The sequence below is a fragment of the Lygodium microphyllum genome, chromosome 13, assembly GCF_053477565.2.
Source record: "Lygodium microphyllum isolate KBCC chromosome 13, Lygodium_microphyllum_v1.1.10, whole genome shotgun sequence".
In the NCBI taxonomy this organism is placed as follows: Eukaryota; Viridiplantae; Streptophyta; class Polypodiopsida; order Schizaeales; family Lygodiaceae; genus Lygodium; species Lygodium microphyllum.
The window spans coordinates 71,070,260-71,084,722 of NC_141147.1; positions in this window are offsets into that span (position 1 = coordinate 71,070,260).

A 14,463-nucleotide genomic window follows, 5' to 3' on the forward strand; every position below is an offset into this window, starting at 1 on the left:
CTAAGATTTTAAGACTCATAGGAATATGACCTAGTCCACTATGATGCAAGTCAATTAGGTGTTAAGCTCTTAAAAGGAAGATGATAAACTTATCAACTCTTCTTGCAAAGTCAAGTTATTGTGTAGTTTTTTGTGTGTGTTTTTGTTTTTATGAATCCCTATAATGATGTGAATTTATCTTGGTACTCTTGATAGCTTTGTTAATAACTTCTCTCTCATTGGGCCCTTGTTGTAGCGATTGGACTTTAGCTCACGTTGGATAATTTCCCCTCCTTTGGGGTTGTACTGGGTCCTATGGCTAGATACAAAGTTAGCCTAATATGGTAGCCTAGGTGTGCAATGTCTACTATGTCCTTGCAATATGAGAAAGTGTTTCCTAGTTTAGCAAGCTCCTTGTTGAGGTATTATAGCATTATGGTACTTACTTCAAATGCTTGATTTCAAATCATACAAGTTCTCAGGGAACTTTGCAACACTTTGATTCCAAAATTCACAAGAGTGAGTTGTGCAAAATCAATATTTCCTTCTTTTCGAAAGCAAGATGCACTTATGCAAGCAATATCACATGTATGACAGTCAACAAGATATCAATGTGTCAAGACTAGTCATACACCATGCAATGATAATTTGTCTAGATGCAATGAGATACGATTGATGTTGTGTAAGGATGGAATAGTGAATGCATGAAATTGGATATGTGTGGAGGTGGTGTAGTGTGAAAGTGAGTCCAAAGTCTTGAGTAGAAGCATAAGGCTAATGTAGAGATCCAAGGTGAGTCTAGAAGGTATAGGCTGATATAGAAATCCAAGGGTAGTGTTGAATATGTAAGTAGGGTGTAGAAATAAGTGGATTGAAGTGGGTGAATAGAAGTAAGTGGTTAGATGTAGGTGAGTAGAAGTGAAGTAGGTAGAATAATGTGAGTAATAGGTAGATAGAAGTAGGTGAGTAGAAGTGAGTTAGTGAGAAGAAGTGAGTGTGTGAGGTAGTGAACAAGGTGTGGTAGAAGTGACCTAGTGGAAGTGAATGTTTGGGTGCCTTGGCAAAAGTGAACTTGAAGAAAGTGAATTTGTTCTGGAAGTGAATTTGTGGTGGAAGTGAATTGGGTGGAGGTGATCTCAAGGTGGAAGTAATCTTGTTGGGTGTGAGTGAACTTATGGTGGAAGTGAAGTTGGTGAAAGTTAACTCCTTAGTAGAAGTGAATTTGGTGGAAATGATCTTGTGGTGGAAATGAACTTAGGATGGAAGTGAGTTTATGGTGGAAGTGAATTTAGTGGAAGTGAAGTTGGTGGAAGTGAACTAGCAGTGGAAGTGGACTTATGGTGGAAGTGAATATGGGTATCTTAGTAGGAATGAAATAATCTATCCTAGGTTGATTATAAGAGTAGGTATAGTATGCGATAAGAGGGGTCTCAATTGAGATCAAATCAAATTATGATGGCAAAAAGTAATCAACCAACTCAACATGTGGCAACAAGAAACAACCAATCAAACAATGCCCATGTATTTTATTCTTGCATTTTGTGTTTTCTTACTTTTGAGTTTTGATCACTTTCCTTTCTTGAACACATATACCACCAAACAACTATAACAAGCATGATGCATTTTCAATTCATAAGAGTGTGCCGCAACTTGTTTATGTAAGATAAGTTTGAGTTTTGAATTTTTGCGTTGCCTTTTGTGTTTTGAGTTTTATGTTTTCTTAGTTTTACTCACTCTTCTTTCTTCAACGCTCATTATATCAATCATTCAAAATAAAAAAGTTGCATCTATAATATTAGTACATAGATTGTTTAAGTAAGAAGAATGAAAATTTGAGTGTTGAGTTTTGCCTTTTGTGTTTTGCATCTTTGTGTTGTTTTTGTTGCAATACACAAACAACCCAACAAATACAATAAGCATGATGTATCTTTAATTCAAAATAATATCACAAAGTTTGTTTAAACAAGAAATCTAAAGTTTTGAGTTTCGAGTTTTGCATTTTTGCATTTTTATATTTTTTTCAGTTTTATTGTGTCCTTTTAGTTTAAGTGTTTTGTTTTTTCTAGTCAACAAATCCAATCTTTTCAATCTTAATCCAACGAACTGATTCCTTCTAATTCGGCCTTCCTAAACAAGAAAGCCATGATTCATATGAATTATTGATATCCCATCAATCCCATCCACACTCATGCACAAGCCTCCTATTTTGCCATATGGTAGGAGTATGAGGACCTCAATGATTGCAACATCCTTTACCCTAGCATAACGGGACTAAAATGTTGGTCTAAATGCACAACAATTAAGACATCGAATAAACTCCTATTCTTTCAGAAGCTACAATTCGCCTTGGGGTGTCCACCTTATAAAACATGTAAGGTACTACGTGAATTCAAAAGAAATGGTATTATGTTTAGTAAAATTTACAAGATTATATTTACAAAATGTATTTTTAATTACAATTTAAAGAATATCCATAAGTTTAAAAAAGTAGAAGGGATAACTTTAAGATCGTATAGCATGTAAAGAAAGGGTATTTCTTAATATCCTTTGAATGTATGTTATATAGATGATTTCATGTAGGTGGATCCCCTAGGAAATTCACTTGGGTGTGACAATCTCTCGTCTTGTCTCCCAACACTTCACTCTAACTAACCATGCATCCTCCTCTTCAAACTAGGAAAGCAAGTATACAAGAATGGATTCGAGGTAAAATAGGTGTAGTGAACTCACCTATTTTACCTTCCTCCTGCATTATAGTTCAAAAGCTTGAAGGCTCAAAGATGGTTACATAATCCAAACAATACAATCTGATGCCATCACTCCTTCTACCATCGAGCACCCTAATGAGTTGAAAAGCTAGTAGAGAAGAAGAAGAAAAGGAAGAAGATGACTTAGAGCTTCACTTTCCCTCAATCCCTTGCTCAATATACCTCTCACTCACTCTCTCCATTCACTCTCAATAATGGAGGCAAGACGATAGAATAGAAAAAGATAGTAGAAAACTTTAATAGTTATATTATTGATAGAGCTTTTGCACCATGGATACACCAAAATGGTAAATACAACAAAGATCTCCCACCCTTATATAGACATAAAATAGGGTTAGGATTAGGTTACTTCTTTAGGATGGCATGCTATTTACGTTTTACGTTTTATAACCTTTTTGTGTTTTAGGGCTCATACCCCGATGAATAAAGGTTTGTGCCCCTTTTTCTTTTTAGGGTTTTCACCACTGTGAATTAGGATTTTCACCCTCTTTTGGATCTCCTATCCACTTTGTGATATCTAGGTCATCCAATCCTTGAAGCATGCTTTATCCTTAACCTATCTAGACCAAGCCTACACCATTCTAGTCGCAAATCCATGTGTGTAATCTGAATTGTAATTGTAGGTGCCACAAGTACAATGTAGAAGATAAATATAATGTGCATAAGAGTGAGCTCGACTCTCATAAAATAATACATCCATGATAATCATGTGTCCATGAAATATACAAATACTAGATACCCACAAATAATTATTGGGTAGCTTTAAAAATAATAATCCACCATTAAATAAGTCCAGCACTTTAACTTTCACTTTGCTTTGATATTCTTTGACTTTAGCTTTTACAAAATCTTGTTAACAATATGCAGAAAAGAGAGTGAGTTGAGAAAAATATGTTTATTATTGGATGATGAGTGCACTAATGGGTTGTATGATGGGCTGTCTTATGTAGATACTATTACATAAATTGAGTATGTACAAAAAACTGAGGTATAGAGTGGTTTGAGTTTTATACAAGTGAATTTCTTGGACATATATCATGAGATTGCTGAATCTATGCAATAGAAAGGATTGGATATAGAGCCTACTTAGCAAAAAGAGTCATTGAATGATGTAGTTCAACAAACTAAAAAGAGTGTTGAATTATTTCAACCACAAGGATTTCATTCAAAAGAGTTTGATGCTAGCTTATGTTCACATACATGGTTTGGGACTAATTGTATGTAGTTCTAAGAGAAAGGGGATGATTTATTATGACCAATAGAGTTTGTGCTATGTATTTGGACCAAGATCTGGGATTACTAAGGGAAAAGAGTGAAGCTAGGATTAAAAGAAAAGTATAAAATAGATTATAAAAAAGTGTTTATTGATTATGTGATGATGGAAGTTACATATGCTATCATGTAAGAGAGGGAACATGCTATGATTATTGAAGTTGCAAAGGAAATATATGCTTTGAGAGAGCACTCAGTTGTGTAAATAGTTAATCCAATTATGCAAGTCAAAGAGGATGCATTTGCAAGTTGAGTTCTAGTAATACACCAAGAGATATGTCTCAAGAGGAAAGTTCCTTTGTGGCTTCTTGAGACTAGGATCAAATGATTTAATGTGTAGGATGATGGTTTATGTAGGAAAAGTTGTTGGATGCAAGATGTTGCAATAGGATTTCGGTCTGCCATTGATCTTGGAGGATCTATTGAGTTAGAGGGATGTTAGAGGGATGTCATGAACTCTCAATGCCTTATGATATAGGTGGGAGCGATTGGGATTTTCATGTAGTCTTAAGGACGCTAGTGATTTGGGTTTATGAACTTGGTGGGTCGATGATTATGCACATGCTTGATTGAGTGAAGATCATATGGGTGTTTGATCCAAGCAGCTACATAGTGTGGCACATCTGAGACATGTGCACGTTGGAGGGGTGGATGCCATGATGCTACATATCCACTTGTGAAAAATCTTGAAAGATAGTTGTGAGCCAAAAGTTTTGTATTGCCAAATACAATGTCATTATTAGTATCTTTTAGTTTTCGTATAGTGGTAACTTGTATAGATATTTCATGCTTTTTTAATTTTCTATTTGTTAAGAAAATCTGATGATCTCTTGATGATATGACATGGATTCTAGAATGTGCATGAAGACCTCAATACTCTTGATGGTTTAGGTGGGAATTATATGACTAAAGCAAGCACTAACTATCGCTCTATATGCTTTTAATAATGTTGGTGGGATGCTTTTGGATGGAAGGAGTACTTGGGGTAATAATCTAATATACTTTGGAACAAACAATTTAATGGAAAATTATCTTGGTGATGACAGTAGCCAATGCTTACTTTACCTAATTACTTTACTCCATAGGATATGGAAGAGTATATGATTGGTGCACAAATCGGATGTTGTATGCACGTGTAGTGAGCGTCGGAAGGTCCCCAATAACAAAAGAACTCTACTTTTGCACAAAAAACAAGAGAGAAGACTTGCACGACATGAAGAAAAAGACTCATTGGGTACAATCTCCCCCCATGTCTTGTGTGAGCGCTCCACAAAGCATGTATTTGATATATTATTCATTTCCAAGCTCAAAAAATAGCCCAATTTACAATTAGCACGCTTTAGCTTTTGTGTTTGCTTTTTTTCCACTAAAGAATTAAAGCTATTGGGTATCCAAAAAGTCGGGACGTGCCAAAATACAATGTCCAATAACTAATATTTAAATCGTGCACCCATGCGCATACAAAATAATAAATAAATGTCAGGTGCTTCAATAAATAAGCGCGTCAAAATAAATATTGGCGCTATGCCTAAGATGTGCGCCCATCAAAAATGATAATTTCTAAATAACTTGAATACACGCTATTGCCCAGTGCTTCCCAACGCCACCGCTACCTACTCTACACATCAACGTAAGCATTCACAATTGTTAGGAAATAATAAAATTAAAACGACAAAGTGAATATCTAGTATTCTTCAGCTACAAAATAAATAAATTGGTTAGAACTCAATCCTAACCTTAATTTATTACAAGTGTGCACTATAAACTCATAGACGTCTATTAATTTAAATATGTGTTTTGTGGAATCACCCACTTGCATGTTAAATTAACAAGATGCCCAAAAAGGACAGGCATCTCCATCGACTTTTCGCACAAGGAATCCACCTTGTGTATGAGCCCCGACAATGATTATAATTTTATGGAATCCATCGCAAAACCTCACGGAATCCACCGTGGAATATGCCTCCTGGCATCATACCCCGGGGGTGGGATAGCAATTGACCTCAATGGCTATTAGCTCAATGTGGAGCCAACATGGAGGGGTAAGCACTTAGGTCTCAAGCGTGCATCCATTGGGCCTCTTCAACAGGATGATTTTTAAACTTAACCAGATATCTAGAATATCTACGGCTAGTTCTAGTGGTCATAAAGTATATCTAGAATAGTTTCAAGCTCAAGGATTTCAGTTTTTTCTTCTAGAAAATGAGGGTTTTCATAAACAGGATGTACATGTAATTGGCCTCTAAAAGTTCGTAATAAACTTATATGAAAAGTGTTGTGGATTTTTCAGTGTTGTGGTAATTCTAGTTTAAATGCATTGTCATTGATTTTGTGAATTATCTTGAGAGGTCCATAAAATCTAGGAGCTAACTTTACAATAGGGTGTTTGTCAACACTTTGTAATCTTCACCTTTCAATTCGTAACTAAACATAATTATCAACTTTGAAACTCATAGCTTTTCTTTTCTTGTTGGCTTGTTTTGTGTATGATTGCTAGGCTTTGGCAATCATATCTTTAACTTCATAAAAAATAGTAGCATGCATATTAGCAATATCATCAGCAGCTTGAACTTTGTTTGACAATGATATAACAGGTGTAGGTAATCTATATCCATAAATAATTTCAAATGGTGCTTTCTATGTAGTTGTATGTGGTGTATTATTGTATGCAAACTAAAGTAAATGTATATGTGTATCCCATGTTTGTGGTTTTAAAATTCTGTATGCACTCAAAAGATCTAAAATGGTACTGTTAGTAGCTTTTGTTTGCCCATTTGTTTCAGGATGAAATGCAGATGAAAAATCACTCTTTGTTCCTAACTTAGCAAACAAAGTAATCCAAAAATTATTGAAGAATCTAGAATCACGGTGAGAAATAATAACTTTTGGCAAACCATGATTAGTGAAAACACTTTTTAAGAACAATTGAGTAGCTTGAGATGTAGCTAACGTTTTTTTGCATGGAATGAAATATGCTTGTTTGCTAAACCTATCGACAATAGTCCAAATCATGTCATGATTAGCTTTAGTGTTAGGCAAACCAGTGATAAAATCCATTGAGATCTATTCCCATGGTCGTTCTGGAATTGGTAAAGCATTAATAAACCATATTGTTTACCATGGTGTTGTTTAACTCTTTGGCAAATTAAGCATTCATATACAAAGTTAGATACATAAGATTCCATGTCTGGCCAATAAAAATCTTCAATTAGCATACGCAAAGTAGAAATAATTCCTCTATGGCCTTGGTATGGGGGACAATGAATTTCATATAAAACAAATGATCGAAATGGAACAGTTACACATAATCTTTTTTCATAAAACATAAATCCATTAGTGTAAGAGAATGAATCAATGGGAATCCAGTTATTTGCAACTGATTTATTCCAATCAGCTTGAAAACTAGGGTCTTGGTCATAAGTATCTTTCATAGGAAGAAGAGAGTCAAAAGATATCACAGAAATATTATGTATAGTTGGTCTTCTACTTAAAGCATCGACAACAACATTCTCTTTTCTGAGTTGATATTGTATGAGTGGATGAAAACTTTGAATAAAAGCAGCCCATTTAATGTGTCGGTCAAATATTTGTGGTTGACTAAGGAGATATTTAATGCTTTGTTGATCAGTTTTGATCATGAATTCAGATCCCATTAAACAGTGTTTCCATTGACGTAAAGCTTGTACTACAGCCAGCAATTCCTTATCATGGGTAGAATACTTAAGTTCAGAGGGTTTAAGTTTGCAGCTAGAGTAGGCTATGGGATGAGAATCTTGTATAAGGATTGCTCCTATTCCAAATCCACTAGCATCAGTGACTACTAGGAAAAATGATCTATTGAAGTCAAGTAATTGCAATACAGGAGCATGAGTTAAAGCGTGTTTCACTAAATCAAAGGACTTTTGTTGATTGTCGGACCAATGATACGCAATGCCTTTCTTTAATAATTTTGTCAAAGGTAATGCAAGAAATGAAAAAATTCTCACAAATTTTCTGTAAAAGCTAGCAAGACCTAAGAAAGAACGTAATTCGTGCACATTTTTAGGTATGGGCAAATTCAAAATTGCTTCTATCTTTTTAGGGTCGACTTTAATACCTTCAAATGAAACAATATGTCCTAGGTATTCAATTTGTGTTTGGAAAAATTCACTCTTTTCCGGATTAGCATATAATTGATTCTCTTTCAATAATTTGAAAACCAAAGATAAATGTTCATAATGCTCATTCTCATTCTTACTGAAAATCAATATGTCATCAAAGAAAACAATGACACAATGTTGATGCTTCAAAAATATGTGATTCATCATATGACTCAATGTGGCTGGTGCATTAGTTAAACCAAAAGACATAACAAGGAATTCATAGTGTCCAAATTGTGTTCTAAATGCAGTTTTGAATATATTATTTGTGTCCAATCTTACTTGATAGTATCCAGATTTAAGATCTATCTTGCTAAATACTGCAGATCCTTGTAGCTTATTCATAATATCATCTACCCTAAGAATTAGATATCTATTCTTAACAACGATCTTATTTAGGGCACGATAATCAATGCACATGCGATGGGCATTGCTTTTCTTCTTCACTAATAAGACAGGTGCACCAAATGGAAAACTACTAGGTCTAATGAGTCCTCAGGTTAACAATTCTTCAACTTGGGCTTGAATTTCTTTATGTTCAATTTGGTTATGTCTATATGGTGCTTTACATGGTGGTTGTGATCCAGGGATTAGGTCTATTTTGTGATCTTCGGGACATATAGGTGGTAATCCAAGTGGTAAGTCAACAGCAAAACAATCTTGAAATTGTGCGTGCTTAGGATGCATTTGATTTTCTTTAGCTTCAATTTCATTCACCCATATTAAATAGGATTTGCTACCTTTTTGTAATGCACGTTTAGCTTGTGTATGACTAAGCAATAGAAATTTATCGAAAGTGCGCATACTATGCAATGTGATTTGTTTCCTATTAGAATGGATCTTCATTGAATGCCTGGAATAATCTATATCAGGATTGTACTAATAATACCAAGGCATTCCTAAGATAATGTCACTAGATTGCAAAGGCACAACTAAATTTTTTTAACGTTTAACATAATCACCAATTTTAATTTCTAAGCGTGCACTTCTTGTGTTCCATTATATCTAGTGCCTAAGAATGCAGCCTTAATGCGATAATGTGTAGAAATAGTATGTAAATTCAATTCTTTGACCATTTTGCCAGAAATAAAGTCGTGTGTGCTCCCATCATCATGTAAAACAGTGTTTTCTTTACCATGTACAAGACATTTCATCGTTAATAAAGAATGGAGATTTGGCATACATGGTAAAGTATCTGGAGTAGTACTGATATCGTCATCGTCTTTCGTGAAATCTAGCATTTCTTCATGTTCTTCATCTTCTATCGCTCCCAAATAATTGATGTGTACAATTGGCTTTTTGGATTGACAATTCGCCGATAGATGTCCAGGTTGATGACATTTGTAACAGACTATGGGTTTGGCTTTAGATACATTATTGGTAATAGTGGAAAGTTTAGGAATGTTGGGATTTGACTGGAAAGACGGGTTAGGGTTTGGATTTGTGTTTGATGGTAAAGCAAGTGGTCGTGTCCAAGATTTACGTAATGAAAATGGAAGGAAACTGTTTTGATTGAATCTTTGAAAATTTGAATTGAATTGTTTTGAACCAAAGTTACCATTAGTTTGAAATTGTTGTGCTTCTCTCGTCCTTGAATTTTGTCTTCAGTGTCATGGGCCAAGGAAATTGCATCTTTGAGAGCTGTTGGCTTGAACATGTTGACTTCCACATAAAAATGTCCAAGTAAGCCAGAAATAAACTTGCGTTTATGGGTTGTTTCAGGTACATCTTCGAGCATATCGAAGTTGCAATAAAGCATTCCAAAAATGCTCGGTATATTGTGAAATAGGCTCACAATCCCTCTGTTGTTCCCATTGTTTGATTGCTTTTTCGTGGAATTGGGGTGGAAGGAAATTCTGTAAAAATTTCTTTTGGAAAGTCTCCCAAGTAGTAGGACAATCAATGCTCTTGTGGACAATAGTCCACCATAGGGATGCTCTGTCCACTAGATGATTAGTGACACACTTAATTTTGTCATTCTCAGCATACTGTTCTTCATGGAAATAATCATCAAATTGACTGATAAAAGCAAGTACAGTCTTTCCATCGCATGACCCATTGAAAGTACAAAATTTGAAATTCCTTTTACTTATCTTTGTTTCTTTTCGATTTGTGCTTCAAGTGTTGCATCGATCGTACGTCGTATAAGATCTTCAGATTATGGTCCATCTTGGTTGGGGGTAGATCGTTGCAGATTGGTCAATTGAGCTTGCAAAGTTTGATGTGCTCTTCGTTTCTCTTGAAGCTGCATCATAATCAAATCCAGTTTTTGCTCCCATCCTTGGTTCGGGTAGGTCATCTTCGGCCATAAAATCTTCCATGGTTTGATCGGACATCCTGCAAAATTTCAAAAGACCTCACACACTCAAAATCTTGTTAGCGGGATGAGCGTAGCTCAAAGTCGGGTTTACAAGGCTTATTATTATTATTATTACTAAATGGATTTTTTTAGTATTTCTTCTTTGCGGATGCAGAATTTGATATCACGGACCTCTTCCAAGAAGATAATTCATGCGTACAAATTGTGTGTTGCAAACTGTTTGTTGAAATTTGGCTCTGTCAGTCCACAAGTGTGAACAGGGGCTTCGATGGAAGTAAAAACCCATCTAGGACTAACTGTATACAAACAGTCGCTATGGGAGAGGTTGAATCTTGAGATTTTGACCATTGTGACTTAGTAGACTTGGAGCTTAGTAAGCTTAAAGCTTAAAGCTTTAAACTAATCGTTTTTTTTTTTGAAACCAGGATGTCGATATGTTTTAAACAACGTCGACGGCAGGCAGTACGTCCTGTCACCACATGGACGTCAAAATTTTGTAAAGATAAGCTTTCTTTTAGAGAGCTTATTAAGCTCTCTAACGAAACTTTATGAATTGGACTTATCTGCTTCCATGGTCTTTGAAAAAAAAATGTGTTGATGAAGAAGCTTCCCGCGTGGTCCTCCGCCTGTAGAGGCCGGTCCTTCGCGATCCAACATCGCAACAGGGGGTTATTCACTGCCAGGAACACGCTGGTATTGACGGATTGCCACGAGACTAACTGTAGACCTCGATTATTCCAGGAGCTCTGCCTTCGCGCGAGATGGTAAGCAATTGAAAGCTCTTGATCTCAGCTTTTCTCTGATACCACTGGTGCACAAATCAAATGCTGTATGTGTGCGTAATGAGTGCTGGAAGGTTTCCAAGAACAAAAGAACTTTACTTTGCACAAAAAACAAGAGAGAAGACTTGCACGAGATGAAGCAAAAGACTCATTGGATACAATCTCCCCCCTTGTGTAAGCACTCCACAAAGCATGTATTTGATATATTATTCATTTTCAAGCTCAAAAAATAGCTCAATTTACAATTAGTATGCTTTAGCTTTTATGTTTGCTTTTGTCCCACTAAAGAATTAAAGCTATTGGGCGCCCAAAAAGCCACGGTGTGCCCAAATAAAATGTCAAATAACAAATATTTAAATCGTGTATCCATGCACATATAAAATAATAAATAAATGCCATGCGCTTCAATAAATAAGCGCGTCAAAATAAATATTGGTGCCACGCCTAAGATGTGCGCCCATAAAAAATGATAATTTCTTCTAAATAACTTGAATACATGCTATCGCCTAGTGCTTCCCAACGCCACCGCTGCCTGCTCTACATATCAACTGAAGTATTCACAATTGTTAGAAAATAATAAAATTAAATCGACAAAAGTGAATACCCAGCAGTCTTCAGCTACAAAATAAATAAATTGGTTAAAACTCAATCCTAAATTTATTACGAGTGCGCACTCTAAACTCATAAACGTCTATTAATTTAAATATATATTTTGCGGAATCACCCGCTATGGAATCACCCACTTGCACATTAAATTAACAAGACGCCCGAAAAGGATAGGCGTCCCCATCGACTTTTCGCACAAGGAATCCACCTTGTGTATGAGCCTTGGGAATAATTATAATTTTACAGAATCCACCGCAAAACCTCACGAAATCCACCATGGAATATGCCTCCTGGTATCAATGATGCTTTGTAAATCAAATTGGTGGGAGAGACTTGCCTAAATTTGGCAAGACCATGATTTTTTGGGCATGCTTTTCAAGAGAAAAGGAGGAAAATCAGGATCTTTGGAAATACTTTTTGGAAAAGAGGAAAATCAAGGCTACATGCAATTGGTTGGCACTATAATCTTTGCCTCTTGGCTTTTATTTGGGTGGTAAATAATTTTCCTTGGATGATAATCTGTAAGAATCCCCTCAGGCTTGCCATATACTAATGAAATATCATGAATTATCTAGGATCATCATAATTGCTTGAAGAATAAGAAGCCTACCTTCATGATCACCTTTGCTTGGCTTCATAATTATGCCATATTGTACTTGTACTATAGCATCGTGACAAGATGGTGAACTTTGTCATCACCAATAACATCTTTACGATCATAGTCAACATTGGTAGTATTTATGACCTGCCTTAATTTTGTTGAATTGTAGTATCATGTTATCAAGTGATCCAATATTGCAATTTCGTATGTATCACCATTACTCTTTGTGAAGAGAATAGTGCCATATTATTATCGGAGTGTTTGGGGTTGAAAGTCTACCACGAGGGTAAGAGATAGTAGGGTGAAGGGAGATTCAAGGAGAGCAATTGATGAAAGATAAGGGGTTTAAAGAAATAGAAGATGTAGAAGAATACTCATAGAGGTGAAGCCTATCAATTTATTTCTGCATCTTGAGAAGATAAATCTCTTGTAGACAAAAAACGTGCATAAAAAAGTTACAACTTTCTCTCTGTTGCTCAAACTGCTAATCTGATGCTTCCCTTGGCTCCCAAAGGGGGTAAAATACCATGACACCTAGTCAAAATTCTCCTAGATCACTCATTCTCCCAGTTCTTTGGAGTGTTATTTGCTGCCTGAAAACTGTGATCGCGCATTGCGTGATTTTGCCAATTCTTCTTTTTGCATAAAATCCCCCAAAAAATGACTGAAAGCCACTTGCTTTTTTTACATGTCACTCTATTTTAGAAGTTTTCTACAGCTTTTGGATATTTACAAGAAATAATATCCAAAATATCAAAAATAGGCTAAGCTTGTCCAAAAATCTAGTATTTTTGAACCATCCACACTACAGACACTAACACTATTTACTAATATGGCATTGAATCTCTAGATCAATAAGAAAGCCAAATGATGCTGTACTCTAGAATTTTTCACACTTTGTCCATGCAGTGGCAAGACATCCACCCCCTCTTAACTTGCACATCCTCCAGCATGTGCCAAAGTCTTATGGATTTGCAGTGTTAGAAGAAGTATCCTCTGCCATGTCAATGTCTTCATCTTCTACCTTGTCTTCTTCCATATTCTCATGTTCATGCTAAGTAGTATCCAAATCCTTCAACTCATATGCTGAAGACTCCCTACGTTTAAAGAGTTTGATATGTTTCCTAGCCACCACTGAAATCCTTAGAGCTATCCTAACCATCTCATCTAATGCATAGGTAGCATTGTCAAAAACAAACCTTACCACATATGGACCAAACCATCACTTTGCCATCTTTCAATTGGCACTATGCTAATTTTCCAAGCTAGTCATAAACCAGTCCCCAGTCGCCTTCTTGTATAGCTCCTGGTTGAAGTGTGTGTTGCTTGTCAAACCTCATCTTGTTATTGATCCTTGTAGTCTTCAGCTTTTTCATGGATGCCTCAATGTCTTTAGGCCTTCTTTCTAACTATCTAATGCGTAGGACTAGCAACTCTTCTCTATTCAAACCCTCCTTCCATGGTAGAACACTCCAAGGAGCAATAGTCTCCTCAATAGGCATGATTGGCTATTGTCCATACATTACTTTAGCAAGTATATATGTTGTAACTGCACTATGAGTGGTCCTATCAGCCCATAAAGAAAAGGGTAACATTCTTGGCCACTCTTTCATCCTTCCCTTGCATGACTTTTCTAATGCCTTAATGATAGGCTAATGACCTCTTTTGCTTTTGCCATTTTCTTGAGGATTGTAGGCTGAAGTTAAAGCTAGCTTGATACTCAATCATGAAAAGAAGTTGGCAAGCCTCATCCGCATCCAATTCTCCTATATTTGCAACCACTTTACCAATACAACCATACCTGCAAAAGACTTCTTTTAATAAGAACCTACAAACTGCTTGAGTAGTCTTTGTACTAAGAGCTCAACATTCCACTTGATTTGTCAAGTCTTCTCATGCAAGAATAATATATTTATATTCCATAAACTTGTAGGCATGGTAACCAAATCAACTACCCATTTGTAATGCATAGACAATGGATAGGTCAGTTGCAACC